The sequence below is a fragment of the Canis lupus genome, chromosome 35, assembly GCF_048164855.1.
Source record: "Canis lupus baileyi chromosome 35, mCanLup2.hap1, whole genome shotgun sequence".
In the NCBI taxonomy this organism is placed as follows: Eukaryota; Metazoa; Chordata; class Mammalia; order Carnivora; family Canidae; genus Canis; species Canis lupus.
Genome location: NC_132872.1, coordinates 22,310,742 through 22,335,117, shown reverse-complemented (window position 1 = coordinate 22,335,117; position 24,376 = coordinate 22,310,742). Strand labels below are relative to the sequence as shown.

At 36.6% G+C, this 24,376-nt stretch overlaps 1 long non-coding RNA gene across 2 annotated transcripts in view; it reads right to left on the bottom strand.

The window, feature by feature from the left end:
- The window catches only part of LOC140624676 (uncharacterized), a 114,932-nt gene that overhangs the window by 6,706 nt on the left and 83,850 nt on the right, over positions 1 to 24,376 (bottom strand). The gene's annotated exons all lie outside the window — the stretch shown is intronic.

Genomic DNA, 24,376 nt, shown 5'->3' with positions numbered 1-24,376 from the left:
AAGGAGGTATACCTTGTAGTTGAATACAATGGAAGATAGCACCTACAGACACTTGGATTTATTACTTTCATACACGACTCACATGTATGCCTTTTGATGCTTGACACATTTGCTCTAACAAAAGTCATGATCTCGCCTTTGACCCTAAGAAACTGAGATATACATTTTTCAGATAAAGACCTTTTAGATATATTAAAAGGGTTTACCAGATAGCCAACACATTCTATTTCTCAGGTCCATTTCCTACTGGAAATTACTCTTCTGATGGATTCATATGACTGAAAGTCAAAGGGAAGAAAAAAGTTTCACTATCTGAACAGTCTCACCTAATGTATTATTCTTAAAAATCTAGCCACAGATCATGAACTTGAGCTAAACCTTAGTTTGACACATCCAATGACAAGCTGAACAGAAAAAGAAATGGATAAACTTATGATGGAGGCAGAATAGAAATTACTTCTATTTCCATAGTACATTTCTTTGAAGGAGTTCAAGGCAATTGATGAAAAAGATATGACAGTAAATATGAACCAATTTTCCTTCAGAGACCAAATCTGAGAACTGGGAATACAAAATATTCACTGGCATATTGTGTTGTTTACTGGGGCCATTTGTTAACATGTTCTCTGATCTGGACACAACACAATTATAAGGCAGGATTTGTTCATTTCTCTGTTAATTCAATCCTCAGTCATTTTCAAGTCTCTTCTTCCATGAAACCCTCTTGAAATGTTTCAACGCAAGCTGTTCTATTCTCTTTGAAGGCCAAACTCCCTCATACTTTAAAATAACTGACAACCACTTTGACATCAAAATAGTTGTTTATTGAAGGAAGACCTTAGTTAAGCACTTTTGTTATTGTTATTTTGTTTGGGGATGCAGCCCTTTCCTCAGTTTTTTCTAGCTAGAATGCCAGAGACTTTAAGTTTGATCCTGATGGTTAATTTTATGCATCAGCCTGAGTGGGTCATGTGCTGCTCACATATATAAAAATTATCCTGGATGTGTCTATGAGAGTGTTTCTGGATGTGATTAACATTTCGATTAAAAGACTGAACAAAGCAGATTGCCTTCCCCAAATGGGGGCTTCTTCCAAGCCAGTGAAAGCTTAAGCACAAGAAAAAAGTTGATCAAGAGAGATTTTGCTCTCTGTGTGTTGGTCTTGAGCTGGAATATTGCACTCCAGGTTTTCAGACCTTCATACTATAGATACTGGGATTTCTCAGCTTCCATAATTTTATTAGCCAATCTTTATAATAAATCTCTATGTAGCCTCATAGTTCTATTTCTTTGGAGAACCTTGACACAGTGATCAATGCAGCATGACCTGTTGAAAGCCTAAGTTCTGGAAGAGAGACTGAGGGAACTATAGTGGGAAAGAGGGGCAAGAGGAACAATTATTGCCTTTTTAGGCTGTTTCATAAAAAAAAAAAAAATCAGGTATTGATTTCATTCAGTATAAATTAAGTCCAAAGTTTCAATGCATTTCTGGTTGAACTCCAAGGAATTAAGAAAAAATAAGTCTGTTCCAGATGTCCCAACGCAACCAAATTGGGCAGTCTTAATCCAAAAGTATAACCTCAAAGTAAAAAGCAGATTTTTTATACCCTCTCTGATACTCTGATTTCTTACCCTTTTCTGCTTTATTCTTTATATGTTTCCCTTATTCTTTTTAAATATTAATTCTTAGCTTTTCATATTATAGGATCTCTGTATTTTAAAATAATGTAACAAAAGGTAAAAAAAAAACAAACCCGACAGAGCATTAAAATATTTTCATTCATGCTACATTTTCTTGTTCACAATTAACAGTCTTGCTTTATAAATCATTTACTTCTTATAACAATCTTTGTGACTTAGATCAACAGAATTAAAACTACATTTTGCATTTCTTTTACATGACGTATGGGAAATTTTGAGGGAATAAGAATGCTTTCGTTTTTACTCTACTACTGATCTGAGAAACCAGGGGACTGTGAAGAAATGCTTAATACTTTTCCTTTCTGTCCTCCCACAATTTCTCTTCTCATTTAAAAATAAAGACATGGAGGTGTCTGGAAGTCTCAGATGGTAAAGTGGCTGACTTTGCTCAGGTCATGATCTCAGGGTCCTGGCAGTGAGTTCTAGGCATCAGGCTCTCCATTCAGCAGGAAATCTGCTTGGTCCTCCCCCTTTGCCCCTCTCCCTGCTAATGCTTTCTCTTTCTCCAATTGGAGAAAAAAAAAAAAAAAAAAAACTTATCTCCTCTATAGCTTTCAGATGTGCATTTGCAGTATTTTTAAATAAGCTGTTTTTTTAAAATTTTTATTTATTTATGATAGTCACACACAGAGAGAGCGAGGCAGAGACCCAGGCAGAGGGAGAAGCAGGCTCTATGCACCGGGAGCCAGACGTGGGATTCGATCCCGGGTCTCCAGGATCGCGCCCTGGGCCAAAGGCAGGCGTCAAACCGCTGCGCCACCCAGGGATCCCTTAAATAAGCTGTTTTGATTAATATTAGTTGCAATTATGTACACAGATTTTTAGAGATAATGATCATTAATGGGTAAAACTGTAAAAGGACAGGGTGATAGCAGATTTTAAAGGAGACCGACCAACTGTCATCAGTTGAACCCACTGAAATCTTTATTTCTAAAAGGGGTGAAATTATCCTTTGTTCTTCCAGTAATATGCTGTGCAAAGTACTTCACACACATTTGCAGCATGCTTGCCAAAATACTTTTCCCTGATTTTAGCCTAGATGATGCTTAAATTTATAGGAAATGTAGGGGATAGAAGAACAAACTGACAAATTGAGAATGTGGATCATTCAAAAGGGTAATTGATTCTGTTTCTATAAAGAATTGGTAGCATAAAGACTGAAAAGGAATGAGGAACATCTATAATTAAAAAGATTTTCGTATGCTCTTCTTACAAGAGCTTTCCTTTAAACACATGTTTTTGAGTAGTTGTCATGTATGAAATTACAACTAACTACTTTGTTGGCCAGCAGATAGCAAGACAGGGCTAGGTAGAGAAGCAAAATGTAAGTTCCCAGTTGTATTACTATTACAATGAAATGCCATTTCTGGGGGCAGCAAATGCAAGTAAATTGGGGCATTTAGCACTCAAATTCTAGGACACAAATATTAAGAGTAAAATGGATTTTGTATTTGTAGTTATGGTACACAGACTTGACTACAAATCCCTTAATTAAATAGGACACAGCTGCTCCTGTATTAAGCCATTTTAGTAGCATGAAAGAAAAACTGAGTGTTAGATGTGTAGGCCATTATTTCACATTGAAAATTTTTTCATTGTACAATTTGAAAAGATTTACCATTTGAGAAATATGGCAAACCTGGAATATGGAGTGCTGGCGTGCTTTTTTTCCTATGAAAGTAAAAAGCCATGGGATAAAGCAGTTAAGAAGGGAAGCGTGGGCCCATTAACACATTGACCTCACACTAGTAGTTTGACAGAATTGGTACCCAGGATTTGCATTTGTACAATTTGCTAAAAGCAAAGTGCAAATCAAGCCTCAGAAACAGTAGGACCAGGAAATAAGCAAGTGTGTTGCTGCTTCTCTAAAGTCCTCTGTATCCTGTGCTCATATCAGATCTACCCAATGCTCATCTGGGGAGAGTCAGAGTTCACAAACTAGGTTTTTAGAGTGCTTCAAAACAACCTAGGGAATGCTAATAGGGAATGCTAAGACTGAGAGGGTCCCAGTGGGCTTAAAGCAAGCAGGACACAATTTTTTTTACAAGTCTTTCATCCTCAGAAACTACAGCTGACTCTTGACTTAAGGTCTTTTTTTGGCCCTGAGCAAAGAACATACCATTAAAGTGAGGCTTATTTATAAGTGAAGTAGCTTGTTTTTTTTCACCGTAGGAATTAGAGGGTTTTTTTAAAGGACTCTCATCACAATAAAGTCCTTTGCTTCTATACACTCACTCCCACACTTCCTTGCCCACACATCAGATAATACTGAACTTGTTGAAGTCCCTTGTACACATCATCATTTGTCTCTATGGAACACTGGTCCTTATTATCAGCTGCTATCTATCCTCTTTCTTATCTTTTAGTTATTTTTTGTTTTCCCCAAATAATCTACTGTGGGAAGTTAAGATCATCATACTCTAATCAATCTCTACTTTCAACTTTTCCTTTCTTTACAAACAGTAAGAGACTTTGTTTCCTCCTTTCTAATGTTATACTTACTCGTCTTCACACTCTTCCAGTTAAAGTTAGGTGTACCCCAAGGCAGATGAGCACTAATTTCATCTTCAGCTATCTTCAGAGAAATGCTATTCCATGAATTGTCCTCTCTTTCCCATCTCCTCAAACTTTTCTCTCTAATGGCAATTATTTCCAGCATATATATATATATAAATAAATATAAGGAAATCACTCCTGTCTACAAAACTTTTGACTGATGTCCATAGCCATTTAGCTTTTAGCCTATGCCCCTCTACCTTCAGAAAGAAGATTAAAAAAAAAAAAAAGTTCTATGTTATTCTATTTCATATTCACTCAAATGGTCTCCTCTAAAGCTGAATAAGTTTATAAAGTCTCAAGTTCCTGCATTTTGGGTACACACTACAAAATATATAAGGGGTAAATACAGTTTTGATTCACTTCTGAGGATCTTAGAAATCTCAGTGTATAGTACATCTCCATTTACCCAAATAACATTTTATTAGAGTATTTTGTGTGTGTGTGTGTCTCCCATTAAAACTTTAGGCTGCTAGGTAAAGAAACTATTTTTTAATTTTATTTTATGTTTTCTCAATTGTATAGTAGAGTATTAAAACTAGATAGAGATTTTCCTTTTCTCTTTTGTCACCTAGTCCCTGTACTGTCCTTGCCTGTGCTCATCCCAGGACCCTACAAGACCCGATCCTTGCTCCTCTCCAACTTTACCTTGTAAGTTCTAGTCTCGTGGCCAGCTTCATGTCCTCCAGCAGGCAAGATTTATTCTGAGCCTTTCTACTTACTCTTTGTCTTCTCAAAAGATCTTTCCTCACCTGGTTTCTTAACACTTAGTCTCAGCTCTGATATTATTGCCTTCTCTTAGGAAGAGGAGAAGAACCACTTCTCTACTCTTTATCACATTATCCTGTTTTTGTCTTCTTCATAGAAACTAACAGTCCCTGAAACTATGCTGTTTGTTTACTCGCTCCATAAAAGAGCCTTGTTTTGTTCCCAGTATTTGCCCATTATGTGAAATGGTGCCTGGCATGTGAAAAGAATGGGACACGTATTTGTTGAATGAATACATGTATTAAATAAGCTGGGGTTTGGACTCCTCATCTCTGAGGCTGGATAGGGATTTTTCTAAGACTCAATGGCACCATTTGCAGCAAAGGTAAATGAAAAAATGTGGGTACATGTGAGCATTTGAAAGTGACCAAATAACCAGACCAAATCCACAGCAAATACTGCTGAGATATTTAGTACATTGTCTAACACATCCTCATTACATCACTCTCATGAGCTTCTCAGAAGAACTCAACCCTGCTTGTGACCAGAAGTTTTAAGATAAAATAGAAATGGATCCATTAAATATGCATTAGATGAAAGAACAGAGGAGACTATCTGGGTAGACCCAGTTGCCTATCAGATCCCCAACATCCAGAGACTACCAATTAAACAGAACTGTATACTATGTAATTAAGTCCTATGTAAAGAACTAAATTTCTTTCACATTATATTCATCTCAGGTTACTCAGGCATCGAGGGGACAAATGTTATCAGTAAGTGGTACATTTCAGTGTCTAAATATTTTTAGTCTGTCCCCCTTCCTTTCTTAGCCTAGGGAGCTATCAAGGTGAAACCTGGATCTGATTCATCCTCCAAATGTGTCTCATCTCAAAATGCTTGCCTTCTTCACTGTTAAAGATACAAAAGGAAAAAGGGGGAAATTATTGCCACTCTGAAAGACTTTTTGAGGCTGTGGATGTGGCAGTTGGGTCTCCTAAGGATGGGATGATATGTGGAGGGAATGTTCTCAGAGAAACATCTGTGAAGAATAAAGTGTGGTGATCTACACAATAAAAAAACCTAAAAACATAGGTGGAATCTTCACCTCACACTTCAAGAGAAAGGGAGATCAAGAATACCCAAAAAGGTGACTGAGGGGTAAAGAGCAATGAAAGTTGAAAGATCTTTCTAGTCCTTCAAACTAAAATGTACACCTTCTTTTTCAGTGATGCCTAGCACACTTTTATTCCTCTATAATGAATGTTGTCTGTATATATTTCTAAAGTAGCTATAATGTACTAAAAAGCAATGAGATCGTATTAATATTTGGATCCTATAGAGTATTTAGCACAACGTTATAATGTAAGCAAAGTGTTAGGATGAAATGTGTCCACTGCCATCATACATCATGTTAATATTAAAATACCCAAGGGGCACCGGGGTGGCTCAGTGGTTGAGCACCTGCCTTTGGCTCAGGGCATGATCCCGGAGTCTGGGATTGAGTCCCACATTAGGCTCCCTGCATGGAGCCTGCTTCTCCTTCTTTCTATGTCTCTGCCTCTCATGAATAAATAATCTAAAAAGAATATTAAAAAACACCTAAAATAAAACATGAGTCTTTAGATGGGTTGAAAAGGTACAGAAATTACATGAGAGGGACAGTGTTTTACATGTTTTGGAGTGTTGCTATATCTCCATTATCTTCCTGAACTAGACACTCTAACCATCTCTTCAGTTTAACAAGCACAGGTTCTTAGCACCCCTTTTTGTCAGCAACTACAACCAACAGTCACAATTGACAGGACCAGGGACAAGCACCTGGCTTATGCTTCTCTAATCCAGAGCCCTCTTGGTTGAAGCAGGACCAAGAGAGAATCAAGCATTTTCATGTACCTGAGCCCATGACACGTAAACTTAGAATTCACTAGCACCCAGATTTGGCTGTGCAGACTACAGATACAAGAAGTCAATCTATATAGATACAGAAATCCAGAAATGAGTAAAGAGGGCAAAGAGTATATCTCCAGGGGTCCAGCAGCTTTTCGGTTTGTAACTTTCAGCTCTTCCTATGACTGGGTAAATGTCTGATGCTGAATTTCAAGAGATGCGCCTACACCATTATAACCTTATTTCTTCTTAAGCTTTCAAATCTGTATCTGATACTTATAATATATAAAGAGACTTAATTCACCCAGGTAATGAGCAGACTTGCAAATGAGATAATTATTACACCGTTTATCACCATCTGGTGGCTTGGCCAATATGTTTACGTGCTATATTTAATTTTATTTAACTTTTTTCTAAGAATCTGAAATATTTTTCTAAGATCCAACAATTCAGTTTGGTTACATGAAATGAAAAAAAAAAAAACAGTTGGCAAAATTAGAGGTTATTTTTTGTTTTGTTTTTTAACTTTTTATGGTAAAGCTTCTTTTTTTTAAAAGATTTTATTTATTCATTCATGAGACACAGAGAGAGAGGCAGAGACACAGGCAGAGGGAGAAGCAGGCTCTCTGTAAGGAGCCCAATGCAGGACTCAATCCAGGAGCCCAGGATCATGCCATGAACCAAAGGCAGGGCTCAACCACTGAGCCACCCAGGTGCCTTATGGTAAAATGTTTCATAAGGAATATTGATATGGAAACTAACAACTCTACTTGTAGCTATTCCACTTCTTTATCAGTTTCAGTTGAAACATTAGTATTTTGTTAAATGCTAAAAACTAGATGTTTACAACTCTAGTTCTAAACATTGTCTAGCCCAAATATGCAACTTGTAATCAATAATAGATATTGATTCACACTGCATCTTTAACAAGATTAAGAGCCATTCACAGAGCTAAAGGCTATATGTGAAGGCATAATAAAAGGCTACTTGGTAAACTGCTGGATGTCCTTTCTGGTTAACAAACAAAAAAGCCCAGCTAATATAACACAAAATAGCTGTTCAAAAAAATTAGAAGCAAACAAGCCATGCAAATAGTTCATCCGGCTATAGAAAACTATGAAATTTAGGTAGAATGGAGGTAATGTTTGAGACGGAGCACTTGGCTAGATACTTCCAGAAACACAATGGAACTGAATGATAGTATTCTTATAAAGAGAATACAAAATAAATTCTATTGCAAGTGTTTTGACCCACAGATGACAATCTCGCAGGATATATAAGTACAGAAGTAGAAATGTTCTGGAGCCAGTATGATAGGAGAGACAGCCAGATGCCTTTTTAATTCTATAACAAAGATGGTAAAGTACAACACAATTGTTTTGTTTTTTTGCTTTCAACTCCTCTCTCACCTTCCAGTTTTTATTTTATTAGTGCAGTTATTTCTAACCAGTGCTTAGGAAGATATCTGTATTTTCAGTTAATTCTTGCCATGATGTGGGGGTACCAAGCACAAGAGTTTCCTCCCTTCATTTAATTTCTACCTTGTGCCTCACACTGGAAGTTACTAAGACTCAGACTTTGGTCCTTTAAGGAGATCTCAGAGACAGATGTGAAAAAGAGAACCTGCTCTGAACAGTTGGTTGTCTTTGCAGATGTATTCACATGTGATATACACAAATTGGAACATGGTTAATTCTAGCTGGAAGTAGAGGTCAGAATGGTTTTATTCTTAAAATTAAGACAAGATGGATTGCCTGTATAGAAGGAGGACTACATTCTAGGAAAAAGGAATATTTGAATTTGCATAACATTTTGGAGGTAGCAAGTACTCTAAGAGTATTGGCAAATAATTCACTTGGTAAGCATGGGTGTGTGTCAAAAGATGACACTGGAAAGAAAGGAAAGAGTTATCCTGTTATACAAAGGTTTTCTATGATTAACATGTTTCAGCATCATTTTATAGGCAGAGGAAGCTATGAAAGATACATTTCTGGTGCAGAAACATAGGGTGTCATTTCACAAGATCCTGACTGAACCTGGGAGTCACTGAAATTATCTTTTGGGAAATACACTATTAAAAGATAATTATCACAAAGAGTAAAATGGTAAAATGACTCTTGTACAAATATGAAAACAAACATGTTGAAGATTTTAAATTATGAGGGAAACACATAAAGGTTATAAGTAGTTGAAAGACTGGGCAGCTCGGGTGGCTCAGTGGTTTAGTTCCTGCGCTTGGCATGATCCTGGAGACCTGGGATCGAGTCCCATGTCGGGCTCCCTGCATGGACTCTGCTTCTCCCTCTGCCTGTGTCTCAGCCTCTATCTGTGTGTGTCTCTCTCATGAATAAATAAAATCTTTGATTAGACAAATGGACAATGGCCAGACAGTGATAGTTGATTCCAATCTTCTGCAGCAACAGTCCAAGAAGCCAATCACAACCTCTATCAGCCCAGAAGGGTCAGGATTTGTCACTGCCTGCTAGCTGCCCTAATTTTTACTTCTACTTCCAACTCATGACCAACCAGAGAAAACCAAATCTACTCCCCAAACTAATCATGTAAGGTGTCTCATTTCCTTCTAGTTAGCCTACCTCCTGCATGCCAACAACCCACTATTAGGCACTCCTGAAGTCTTTCCTTCTTTTCCACTATAAATCTTTCCCACTCACCTGCCTGCCTTTGAGTCTGCCAATTGCAAGTGACGGTGACTGCCTCCCTTGATTTAACAAGATCTGAATCAATAGTCTCTGTTCTAATTTGGGTGGCCTTTGTTTATTCCCACAGTTTTCCTAGAAGTTCCACCAAGATAGCAACTGTATTTCACATTGAGATGGAGTCCAGCCTTTGAGCAGTACCCACAATAGACCTTTGTGCCTTGTTGAGTCTGTGTCACCATGGGAATTTAATGGTCAACCAGTTCTGAAAACATAAACTAAAAGTATCTCTTGGTGAATGGAAAACTGATAGTGGGGGAGATTCCTCCCTCTATCAAAACAAAATAATCAAGATGGAAGGAGAATTTCATTTTTTTGGTGACCCAGAGCATAGTTTGTCCAAATGGATGCTTGTGAAAACCTCAGACTCACCAGTCTGTGAAGCAAGCTCAAAGGACGAGTTGCTAGGACCTATACCTATGTTCTACCCTGTGATTCTTTTTTTTATGACAACATACTTTTAGACAACACAGCACAAAGTAGAAACACAAAGGAGAGCAAAGGTAGATGAAAAGGAATGATCTGATTCCATCAACAATAGGGACCAATCACAAACAAATTGTTACCACTAACAAAACTGAGGTACTGAACTGAGACTACATAGTGAGGAACCCAGTGCAGAATGGGATTCAGATCTGATGGTTCTGATTTACCATATTGACATGCACTAAATGCTTCACTTTAATGATTCTTTCCTCTATTTTTTTCAGTGTGCCTCTGGATCAGAAACAGTCAATACCTTTGGAAAGGTACAATAATATACCTGGTCAGTCACACCTGAGGGTTAAGTAAAGTACATTCCCATTCTTCAATAAAAACTAAAAAGAGGGACGCCTGGGTGGCTCAGTGGTTGAGCGTCTGCCTTTGGCTCAGGGCGTGATCCTGGAGACCTGGGATCAAGTCCCACATCGGGCTCCCTGCATGGAGCCTGCTTCTCCCTCTGTCTCTACCTCTCTCTCTCTTGGTCTCTCATGAATAAATAAATAAAATCTTAAAAAAAAAAAGATAAAAAAAAAGATAAACTTTTCTTGTCATTTGGTCTTGATATTCTAATTTGTTCAGAGAACAAGTGAGCCTCTTAAAGGATTCCACTTGCTTTGTTTTAGCAGAAAGAGAATATTCCAAGACAAAGTTACAGTTTTGCTAAAACACAATTGATTATTAGGGCATAACTTATCTAAGGGGTGAAGAACAAATTCTTTTGATATGCTAAAGACTCTATAAGCTTATCTCAGATTCCTTGAAAATGAAATCAAGAGTACTTTTAGATTTAACATTTCTGAGATTGTGACTCTTTATGAGTTGACTGAGTTCTCACTAAGAAATAATCTCCTTTGAGAGCCCAATGAAAACAGGCTTCTGAAACACAAGAAAACTCTTCAACAGCCTCTTTTCTAGGTGTTACTATTTGCACATGAGTGATCTGGACAAACATTAAGGTTTTATCTTGATGGGAACCATCAAAAACCTATTGCTGATGCAGTAAGACAAGGAAATAAAAGGTAAGTGGGTTGGAAAACAGGCTGTGATGGAAGACTTAACACCTTACTTGTTCACAGAAGACATGATCATCTATGTAGAAAATCCAAGGGAACTGATCAAAAAGCTCCCAAAACACATTAATGATTATAACAAGGTTGCAGAATACAAAGTTAATATATAAAAGTCAGTTGATTTCCTATATACCAGTAATGAACAAGTGATATTTGAAATGAAAAACAATTCTGGTGTGGGGGGGTGCTTATTTATTGTATTAAATATTAGGTATAAATCTAAGGAAATATGTACAAGATATGTATAAGGAAAACTGCAAAACCTTAATGAATGAAATCAAAGAAAAGCTAAATAGATCTTCCAGGGGCATGGATAGGAAGACTCAAGAGGAAGGTATCAGTTCCTTCTGCCTTGGTCTATATGGATTTGATACAATCCTGGTAAAAATATCAAAAAACTATTTATGGATATCAACAAGCTCATCCAAAAGTTTATATGGAAAGGCAAAAGACTCAGAATAACCAATATAATTTTGAAGGAGAAGAACAAAGTTGGAAGAATGACACTACCCAAAGTCAAAACTTAACTCTAAAGCTATGGTAATAAGGTCAGTGTGGTATTGATGAAAGAATACACAAATTAATCAATGGAACAGGATAGAAAGCCCAGAAATGGATCCCCAGAAATATAGTCAATTGATCTATGACAAAGAAGCAAAAGCAATACATGTGGGAAAAAAAAGTCTCTTCAATAAATGGGGCTGGAATAATTGGATATCCAATGAAAGAAAAAAAAAATCTCAGTACAGACCTTACATTATTCACAAAAATTAATTCAAAATAGATCATAGGCCTAAATTACAATGCCAAATTCTAAAACCCCTGAAGATAACATAGTAGAAATCATGGATGACCATGGGTATGATGATGTCTTTTTAGGTACAACAGACAGCAAAGACACAATCCATCAAAGAAATAATTGATAAGCTGAAATTGAAAACTTCTATGTGAAAGACATTGTCAAGAGAATGAAAAGACTAGTCACAGATTGGGGGAAAAATATTTTAAAAGATCTATCTGATAAAATTCAACAATAACCCAATGAGGGGTGGCTCAGTCTGTTAAGTGTTTGCCTTTGGGTCAGGTCATGATCCCGGGGTCCTGGGAACAAGTCCCACATTGGCCTCCCTGCTTAGGGAGAAGTCTGCTCCTCTCTTTCTCACCTTCCCCCTCTGCCCATGCTCTTTCTCTAGTTTTCTCTCAAATAAGTAAATAAAATCTTAAAAAAAAAAGCCCAATTTAAAAACAGGCAAAATATGAAATATATTTTTATAAGCTTATTTGATATATATCATTTATCTTCAGAAATGCAAATTAAAACAGCCAGATACCACTATACACCTATTAGTATAGCCAAAACTAGAAGACTGACAACATCAAGTGCTTGTAAGGATGTGGAACAGCAGAAACTTTCAGCTATTGCTGGTGGAAATGACAAATAATACAGCCATTTTCTAGAGAATTTGGCCGTTTCTCACAAAAACTAAACTCTTACCATACAAGCAATCACACTCGTTGGTATTTACCCAAAGGAGTAGAATACAGAGAAACCTACACAGGGTTTATAGAAGCCTTATTCATAATTGCCAAAACTTAGAAGCAATGATGATGTCCTTCAGTAAGCGAATGGATAAACTGTGGTACAACTGTACAATAAAATGTTCTTCAGCACTAGGAAGAAATGAGTTAAGGTGTGAAAAGACATGGAAAAATCTTTAAGTGAACTAAGTTAAGGTAAAAGGCTATATACGGTGTGATTCAAATTTTATAATATTCTGGAAAAGCAACACTCTGGAAATGGTAAAAAGACCAGCAGTTGCCCATGGTGGTGGGGGGGGGGAGGGGTGAGGAATGAATAGGCATAGCACAGAGAAATTTTAGGGCAGTGAACATATTCTGTGTGATATTATAATGATAAATATAAGTCATTATACATTTGTCCAACAAATGCACAACACCAAGAATAAACTAAGGCAAACTATGGACTCTGGGTGATTATAATGTGTCAGTGTAAGTTCATCCTTGGTAAAATATGTAACCATTCTGGTGATTGATGTTTATAATGGCAGAAACTATGCATGAGAAGGAGCAGAAATTATATGGGAAATCTCTGTACCTTCCTCTCAATTTTGTAAACATGAAACTGCTCTAAAAATAAAAACTGTTACTTACAACCAGGTCAAGGATAAGGATTTAGTAAAGGCATATCCATCTTGTCTTAGGGAAATACTGCCACTTAATAATTTGTACTGAATACTTCTATGAAGTAGACTAAGAACACAACATTTTTCAGCCAGTTGATTAACCTCTTCTAAGTTTCTTTCTCACACCAGTATTCACCACTCTAGCACCCTGAACCCTGCCACTTTTTTACACCTCCCAGAAGAGGATTTTGTGTAACCTCAATTAGGAAACTTTCCCTACCTTGTTCAGATTTATTAGGGACTACCATTGAGAACCCTAATCTAATATTATTGTTAATGGATTTATATTTCAAAAGTAAAACTTGAGTTTATCAAGAAGAATATGCTATCACTGATTTAAGACCTTCTTTAGAGCATACTGCTGTACATAAGGAAAATTGGTCCCAGTGCAATTACTAGAGCTTGTCAAGTAGCAAAAATATCAGAGTAAACTTATACTCAGTACATATGTTTTTACAGTAATAAATGATTTGGGGATGCTTTGGAAAGAAAGGAAGGTTTTCATGATTGTTAGAATTCTCAAAAATGGCCAATAAGCTATAGAACTTTTAGATGCACTTTAAGTTCCTATAGAGGTAACTATTATGAGGGTTGAGGCCCCTATAGAGAGAAATAGTATAAAAGCTATGGGAGGTCAGCCTGGGTGGTTCAGCAGTTTAGCACCTGCCTTCAGCCCAGGGTGTGATCCTGAAGACCCAGGATCGAGTCTTGCGTTGGGCTGCCTGCATGGAGCCTGCTTCTCTCTCTCTCTCTGCCTCTGTCTCTCATGAATACATAAATAAAATAAAATAAAAAAAGCAACTAGCATAATGATCTGTCAGCCATTTCCCATAAATAAACAGGCTTAACCAAAGCTATGATGCTAAATAAACCTCAGGATAAATCTGTGGAAGGATTCAGAAGCCATTAAAAATATAAAATTTGCCCCTTAATTTTGACATGGAAGAATGGAAAAAGAAAGATGGTACTCAAGATGGTTACTTGGCGGGAATAGTTGATTAGATTTCTTCATAATACTCATCATGGTATAGACACATTACATTAACACTGGTGGAGAAATAATATTTTTTAAAAAGCTGAGGTCACTTTCAAGTCACGGATCAACTGTCAACCCTAGAAAAACTACAAAAATAGGTCATGGCCAGGTATCTTGAGTCCTCCCCTTGAACATACCCAGGTGAATTTTATCCAGCTTTCTCTTCTATGGAACTTGAATATGTTTTGGTTATCTATTTTGGGGATGGATTGAAGTACTTTTCATATAGTCACTGAAAAGATGCTTGGTTTTGTATTTTCTTTTTTTTTGGTTTTGTATTTTCAACCTGGGGAATATTAATTTTTATATCAAATGGCCAAGGCACAAAACTTAAGGGAATTGTTCTTGGATAGCCAAAAAAATACCATGGTTTTACCACCCACAATCTTTGGAAAGTTGGAAGAACTAATGGCATCCTTACTCTAAAACTAGCAAAATTTTAGAAACTCCTATGTTTCCTGACCAAAGGTATTCCCATTTATGCCTATACAAGCACTATTAAAGGTTTACATCAATTTTCTGATTATAAATTGGTACCTGGAATGCACATGAATTTAAGAATTTCATCTCTAAAAAAAAAAAAAAATTCATCTCTATTACTGAACTCTGTCCTGCTCCATACTGACATAACGAAATATATTGCAAAGGTTTATCACCAAAAGGTTAAGGTTGCCTTCCCACAACATCTACCTAAGTAGCTTTTTTATTATCTTCAACCAGAAAATCTCATAGACTAGGAAAGGTATCACAGATGATTTGGTCACTCATCAAAAGTGACCTTATCAGGGCTAATGATGTCAGTCGGTTGCATTCTAGTCAGTCTTAAATACTTCACAGCTGCTCTCAGTAGATAATCACCATGATGACACAACAAAAAGGTCAAGCAGAACTTGCAATACTGTGACTAGGAAGATAACTGATCAATCCCTGCGTGGTAAAGATCTGCATATATAGCCTTCCTTGAATGATTAACTTCTCTTAGATGAGAGAATAACCAAAAGGCAGTACAAGAAACTGAAAATGAAAACAAAGGCTGACCATACATGACAATAGAAATGTCACTCACGACCAGTCTGGAAATCCAAACCACAGAGTCTCAGACCAGTCAAGATTTGGTCAGTGACTGTTAACTTCCCTAAATTTTGCCCCCACCTCCGACTCAGGGTCAGCCTAAGGTCAAATATGCCATCCAAACCAATAACAAAAGAAGACCCAATTTAAGTTAGCCCACCTCCAGGTTTCCCCTGCCAACAACCTCCATTAAGCACATATCAGAAGGCTTCCCTTTTTTCACTATAAAGCTTCCTGAATCCCGTTTGCCTTTTATTCTTCCAAAAGTCATGGAGGCTGCCTACTTTGATATAGCAAGCTTTAAATAGATAACCTCTATTTTTTTTTCTCATTTAGGGGTCTTTATTGCTACATATTTCAAAAAAGAATCTCAGAAATATACATGTTTATTCACTGAGACTATTAAAATAAATGTGGACATGAAGTCCAACTTTTTTTTTTTTTTTTTAGAGTAGCAGAGGGAGATTGGGGGATGAAGGGAAGTCAATAATCTTATATAGGATAGGATGTAATTTGCATGTATATAAATAAGAATCCTTATATCTGTTACCTTACATCCATAGAGTTGTAAATAGTTTTCATGAAGAAATGCCACTAAAATGGTGACAAAGGTTGTTCCTGACTTTGCTTTCCAAAACAAAAAATATAACTATTCAAGAGCAGTAAACCACTGAGAGAATGCTAAAATATGAGGTGAGACTGAAGCAGCTCCCCACCCCCACCCACAGCCCTGCACCACAGAGACCAAGACAAACTGTATTAGAAGGGGAAAAAAAGCAGTTACTTTTGACCATACCAGCCCAGCACTATGTGGAGAGGTTTCTGTGGCAAAGAGCTCCAGGTCTTCTAGTGGGAGAAAAGAACCCAACACCTCCCTCTCCCCAACATTGTGGATTGCTTTGTAGTTGACCCTACTTGGATCTCATATCACAGGGATTGCAGGACAATCTGCAGGGCTCAACCACAAGGAATGCAAGTGTATCTGAGAAAGAGGAGGGGCTTGCAATAATCAGGACATGAATCTTGGCAGACCAAGTTTATACTTGCAGTACCCAAGTAGTAATCCCACCTGGAGGTTTTGCTTATCTGCAGAACCAAGTTAGGGTGCACTCTAACCAGGGAACTCAGTGGGGTAAGGATCTTCCATATTGTCTGAACAGGGAACCTACCCAGAGCATAGGGGAAGCTGCCTAGCCCATTCAACAGTGGCCATACAATGGCATTTGAACAGAGGGCACAGTCTATGGCTTCTACCATCTGCCAAAAACAGTGGCCTCACCTGGCCAGGGAATTCGGTGCACACTCAGACCTGATTCAGTTCCCCAAATAATGAGATATACAGACCCACAGTTCTGTCCTGATTCCCTGACAAGGCAGGGAAGCTAGTTCATAGGCCCATCTCCTATTGAATAGGGTACCCAGTCCCAATCATCTAGTAAACCTGACTAGAGAATCCAGATGACCACAGAGTCCATCATACAGCCTCATATGGGTAGGGAACTAAGCCAACAATTCTGTCCAACTGTTCACAGCCAGTGGTACAACACTATCCCTAGACTTCAGAGCTCAAACATTTCCCTTGTCAAAAAAATAGACATTAGCTGGCCCAACCTGCCAGAGGAAATTATCAAAAGACGCACCCAGAAATTCAAACTGAGCTCATTTGTGAAAAACTGTTTTGCCAAAGCAAACCTGTGAAAACTGGAAGAGGAGCTCAATTGCTCAAATGCATAGATATCAATATAAGAAAGATCATGAAAAATCAAGTAACTTGGTAGTACTAATGACACTAATAAACTCCAATAACTGATCCTAAAGAAATGGAGATCTCCATAAGACAAAAAATTCAGAATAATCCTCTGAAGGAAGTTTATGAACTATAAGAAAACAATTAAAATTAGGACATCAATGCATAACAAAATGAGAAATTCAACAAGGAAATAGCAACCATCAAAAAAATCTTAGAGTTAAAAAATATAACAGAACTAAAGAATTCAATAGAGAGTTTCAAAAGTCAAATTAACCATGGAGAAGAAAGAAGCAATAACTTGGAAAACAGGATATTAGAAATTGCTTAGTCAAAGGAGCTAAATAAATAGGGAAGAAAGTCTATGGGAATTATGGGACACAATAAGAAGACAATATTCACATTATAGAAATTTCAGAAGGAAAGAGAAAATGACAGAAAATATGTTTAAAGCAATATAGCTCAAGGAAGGCAGAATGGATCCTGAGATCACTTCTTACAAATCAAAACTACAACTACGTATAGAACAACTCTCTCTGAGGATGACTTATATATAGCAGAACAGCAATTCCACAACTAAAGAAATAAAGAATAAATTACATTGAGATGAACAGGACAGGCAGAGATGGGGTCTAGTTGAGACCCATACCTCCAGTGCAGCAACCCAAAAGTGGGAAAGATAGTAGAAACATAGAAATCGTCTGTGAGGAGGGAAATTAAAGCCCCATAATGAAAACCCCAGCCCTGGGTACCTGCATTGGGAAGACAAGCCCACATAATGTCCAGTTTGGAAAACTAGCAGGGATTAAATCTAGGAAAGGCAGAGGGCTATAGAAAACTAAGAATCTCCTCATAAAGGACTCAAATACAAATTCACTCACTTTGAGACCCAGTTTGAAAAGCCTAACATTTATTGACTAATTTTAGGGCATTGTGCTAAGCAGCAGGGATCTATAGGAATTTCCTTTTGGAATGGAAGCACTAATGGGTCCCCCCCCCTTTTTTTTTTAACACTGCTTCTACACAGCTGACCCAGTGCTGGTAGGTATCATCTTTTACATTCTCCATCATTTTAGCACCCTCGTCTTGGCTCAGGATACCCCTGAAGGCCCATCCTGCCCAACACACCCACCCTATCAGATGCCCTTCCAACACTGCTCTCATCCCAACAACTGAATAGGTAGTCTCAGAAACCCCAAAATGACCCTCCTATGAAGAAGTGCCAGCTGTGCCTACCAGCAGCAGTCTGGTCAGGCCTCACAATCAGCTGCACTAGTGCCAGCTTCCCACCCCCAGCAGCATACCCACAGTGCTTGTAGCCTAGCCCAAAGAGGAGACTGCACACAGCCCACAAAGGGGTTATCCCTGGAGCACCCCTGGTGCTGGTAATAAGTGGGTATTTATTGTACTTCTGGGCCTCTCAGAACATCTTCTACATAGCCCTGCAGATTGTCCTGCAATCCCTGTGGTATGAGATCAAAGTAGGGTCAACTACAAAGCAATCTAAAATGCTGGGGGAGGGGAGGGAGGTGCTGGGTTCTTTTCTCCCACTAGACATAGCTAATCTATTTAATACATAAAAACAAACACAGAGAGTGAGGAGGAGACAGAGGAATATCTTCCAAAAGAAAAGACAAAACCTCTGAAACTAATACACTATAGGCTAATTAATTGAATTTAAGAAACAACGCCGCAATAAAAAGAGAAAAAAGACAAAACCTCAGAAGAAAGCTAAATGAAATGCTTATAAACAATCTACTTCACAAACAGTTCAAAATAATGGTTATAAAGATTTCACTGAATTGGGACCAGAATGATGTATGAATACTGAGAATTTCAAACAAGGAGACAGAAAATTAAAAAAACAAACAAAAAAACCACAGTAACAACTAGAGTTAAAGAATACAATAACTAAAATGAAAAATACACTAAAGGGAACCAACAGCAAATGAAATGACACAGAAGAATGAATTAATGATTTAGAAGACAGAGCAGTAGAAATGAAGCTGAATAGCAAAATGAAAAAAGAACTTTAAGAATAGAAATCATTTAAGGGACTTCCGGATACATCAAGTGTACTAAAATTCTTGTTTTAGTGGTCCCAAAAGGAAAAGAGGGAGAGAAGGGCATAAAACTTATTTGAAGCTGAAAACATCTCTAACCTGGGGAAAGAAAGAAACATCCATGTCCAGGAAACACAGATTCACAGACAAGATGAACCCAAAGATGTCCACACCATGACACATTTTAATTAAAATGTTAAAAATTAAAGAGAATTTTAAAATAAAAAAAAAGATAAAAACAACTATCTATGTACAAGGCAATCCCTGTATTAGCCAAATTTTTAGTAGAAACTTTGCAGGCCAAAAGAGAATGCCATGATATATTAAAAGGGCTGAGAGAAAAAGTATACAACCAAGAATATGCTACCTGGTCATAAAGATGTCACTGAATTGGGACCAGAATATATGATAACTCTACCTGGTAAAGTTATCATTCAGAATTGAAAGAGAGATAAATAGTTTATCAGATAAAAGTTAAAGTAGTTCATCATAGCTAAGCCAGGTTTACAAGAAATGTTAAAGGAAATTCTTTAAGCAGAAAAGGCCATCACTAAAAGAAAATTGTGAGAAAAAATCTTACTGGTAAAAGCAAACATATAGTAAAAGTGGTGGATCAACCACTTACTCATAAAATCAACTGTATCTGACAATAATTAGATAAGGGATAAGCAAGTTGAAAAGACAAAATATAACATCAAAACAAAATGTGAAGAGGAAAGAGTAAAAAATGTATTGCTTTTAGAATGTGTTAGAACTTAAGTAAAATCAACTTAAAAAAGACTGAATATATATATATGTGTGTATATATATATACATATGTGTGTATATATATATATACATACATATGTATGTATATATGTATGTGTGTATGTGTGTATATATATACTATTCTATATATATATATATATATATATATATATATATATATATATAGTTTGTTATATATGAATCTTATGGTAACACAAACCAAAATCCTATAATAGATACACAAAAAATAAAACACAAAGGTATGCAAATAACACTAAAGAGTCATCAAATCACAAGGGAAGAGAGAAAAAGGGGACCAGAGAACTAGAAAAACAAACAGAAAGCAATTAACAGAAGAATAAATATATACCTCTGAGTAATTAGTTTAAAATATTTAGTCATTTAAAAATAAACGAACTAAATTCTTCAATCAAAAAATGTGGAGTGGCTAAGTGGATTAAAAATCACAACCAAACTCGATGCAATCTAAAGAATTATTTCAGGGCTGGGAAGAAAGGAAGGCCTGGGAAAAGATATTGTATGCAAAAGAAAAGGTAAAGAAAACTGGGGTAGCATTCCTCAGACAAACTTTTAGACTAACAAGAGACAAAAAAGAATATAGCATAATTCAACTAGAGGATATAGTGATTATAAATACCTATGCACCCAACACAGAGCACGTGAATATACAAGGCAAATATAAATGAAATAAAGGGAGAAGTGGACGATAATACAATAACAATAGGGGAGTTTCCCACCTGAATGATATCAGTGGTTTGGTTATCTAGATAGAAAAAATAAGAAAACAATAGCCTTGAATAACACATTAGAAAAAATGGGCTTAATAGATATATACAGAAAATTCCATCCCCCCAAAAATAGAATACATTCTTCTCCAGTGCATATCAAAAATTTTTCCAGGGACAAAACAAGTCTTAACAATTTAAGAAGATTGAAATATCAAGCATCATTTCTGACCACAGCAGTATGAAACTAGAAATCAATTTGAGAAAAACTGGAAAAAACACAAAAATGTGGAGACCAAACACCAAACTATTAAACAGTTGATGGATCAACAATAAATCATAACAAAAATTTATCTTGATACAAGTTAAAATGAAAATACAATGTTCCAAAATGTATGGAATGCTCCAAAAGCAGTTCTGAGAGAGAAATACATAGCGATACAGACCAATCCCAAAGAAATAAGAAACCCAGACTTAGCATTATACTCAATGGTGAAGAGCTGAAAGCTCTTCCTTCAAGATCAGGAGCAAGATGAAGATATGCACTCTCACCACTTTTGTTCAACATAATAATGGAAGTCCTGGCCAGAGCAATCAGAAAAAATAGAAACATCCGAGGTGGTAAGGAGTTAAAACTGTCATTATTTGCAGATAACATGATACTATATATGGAGAACTGTAAAGAATCCATTGAAAATCTATTAGAACTAATAAATACATTCAGTAAAGTTGCAGAATACAAAGCTGATAAAAAGAAATCTGTTGTATTTCTATATACTAATAAATTATCAGAAAGATAAATTAAGACAACTTCATTTACAATGCATCAAAAGAAAAAATAAACATCTAGGAATAAGTTTAACCAAATCTTAAGATTTGTATGGAACCAGAAAAATTCCTGAATAGCCAGAGTACTGATGAAAAAGAGTACCAAAGCTGGGGGGCATCACTTCAATACAGCATGACATCAAGCTGTACTCCAAAGCCGCGATCATCAAGACAGTATGCTACTGGCAGAAAACTAGACACATAGATCAATGGAAGAGAATAGAGAACCCAGAAACAGACCCTCAGCTCTATAGTCAACTCATCTTCATCAGAGCAGGAAAGAATATTCACTGGAAAAAGGACCATCCCTTCAATAAATGGTGTTGGGAAAATTGGACCATTTTCTTACATCATACACAAAAATAGACACAACATGGATAAAAGACATACATGTGAGACAAGAATTCACCAAAATCATTGAGGAGAACACAGGCAGCAACCTCTGTGACCTCAGCCACAGCGACTTCTTGTCAGACACATCTCCAAAGGCAATGGAAACACAGACAAAAATAAACTTATAGGGACTTCATCAAGATAAAAAGCTTTTGCATAACAAAGGAAACAGTTGAAAAAATCAAAAGACAGCCACAGAATGGGACAAGATATTTGCAAATATCAGATAAAGGGCCAGTATGCAAAATCTATAAAGAATTTATCCAACTCAACACCCGAATAATAGTCCAATCAAGAAATAAGCAGAAGATAGGAATAGACATTTCTCCAAAGAAGACATACACATGGCCAACAGAGACACAAAAAAAATGTCCCACATCACTTGGCATCAGGGAAATACAAATAAAAACCACAATGAGATACCACCTTACACTGGTCAGAATGGCTAAATTGACCACTCAGGAAATGACAGATGTTGGTGAGAATGTGGAGAAAGGGGAACCCTCTTATACTGTTGGTGGGAATGCAAGCTGGTGTAACCACCCTGAGAAACAGTGGAGGATCCTCATAAAGTTGAAAATAGGTCAACCCTATGACCCAGCAATTGCATTACTAGTTATTTATCACAAAAATACAAATGTAGTGATCCAAAGGAGCACCTGCTCCCCAATATTTATAGCAATCATGTCCAAAATAGCCAAACTATGGAAAGAGCCCAAATGTCCATCAGCAGATAGATGAGTAAAGAAGACATAGTGTGTGTGTGTGTGTGTGTGTGTGTGTGTGTATGTATATGTATGTATATGAATATTATTCAGCCATCAAAAAAAAATCTTGCCATTTGCAGCAAAAGTGGAAGGAACTAGAGGGTATTATGCTAAACAAAATAAGTCAATCAGAGAAGAGACAATTATCATATGATCTCACTCATATGTGGAATTGAAGAAATAAAACAGGATCACAGGGGAAGTGAGCCAAAAATAAAACAAGATAAAATAAAAAATGGAGACAAACTATAAGAGACTCTTAATCATAGGAGAAAACTGAGGGTTGCTGGAGGGGAGGGGGTTGGAAAGGTTGGGATAACTAAGGGATAGACATTAAAGAGGACATATGCTGTAATGAACACTGAGTATTATATAAAACTGAGAATCACTGACCTCTAACTCTGAGGCTAATGGAAGGAAGGAAGGAAAGAAGGAAATGCACCCTACCAAATGGGAGTAGATATTGGCAAATGATATCTCATAAGAAGTTAGTATCAAAAATATGTAAAGAACTCATATAACTCAATACACCATAAACAATCCAATTTAAAAATTGAGGAACTGAATAGGTATTTTTCCAAAGAAGACATTAATATGGCCAAAAGACACATCAAGAGATGCTTAATATCACTAATCATCAAGAAAATGCAAATCAAAACCACAATGAGCTATCATCTCACACCTGTCAAAATGGCTAGATCAGAAATAAGTGTTGGTGAGGATTATGAAGAAAAGGACCTCTCATGCATTACTAGTGGGAATGCAAAATGGTGCAGTCATTATGGAAAACATTATGGAAGTTCCTGAAGAAATTTAAAATTGAACTACCATTTAATCCAGGAATTCCATGTCTGGGTATTTTTCTGAAGAAAATTAAAACATTAATTTGAAAACATATACACACTCCTATATTTATTCCAGCATTGTTTATAATAGCCAAGAGATGGAAACAACCCAAGTGTCTCTCAGTAGATAAATGGATAAAAAGATAGATGATAGATAGATAAATAGATATACTTTTCAGTGCCATTTACAATAGCACTAAAAAGTACATTATAGGAATGAAAACTACAGCATAGGGAATATAGTTAATAATATTGTAGCTTTGTGACAGATGTAACTACACTTATCATGGTGATTATTTCAGAATGTAAATACTGGATCACTATGTTGCACACCTGACACTAATATAATATTGTATATTAAATAAAGTCCAATGATAAATAAGCAAGCAAGCCTGGCTGAAAATTTCCAGGACAGAAAGAGAAATAGACATCAAGATCCATGAAACTCAAAGGATCCCAAATATGCTGAACCAAAATAAGGCAACACCAGGACACATTATAATTGTCCAAATTTTAAAACAAAAAAACGAATTTTAAGAGCAGCAAATAAAAGGAAATTACATGCAACTGAAAACTTCTAAGATCAGCAGATTTCTCAACAGAAACTTTTCAAGTCAGGAGAGAATGGGATGACTTAATCAAAAATAGAAACTGTCAACCAAAAATTGTATACCTAGATAAGTTACTTTTCAGAAATGAAGAAAAAATAGTCTCCCAAACAAAATCTGAGAGAGTTCATTACCACTACCCATAAGAACTGCTAGAGGAAATTCTTTGAGTTGATGTAAGAGAATGCTAATTAACATT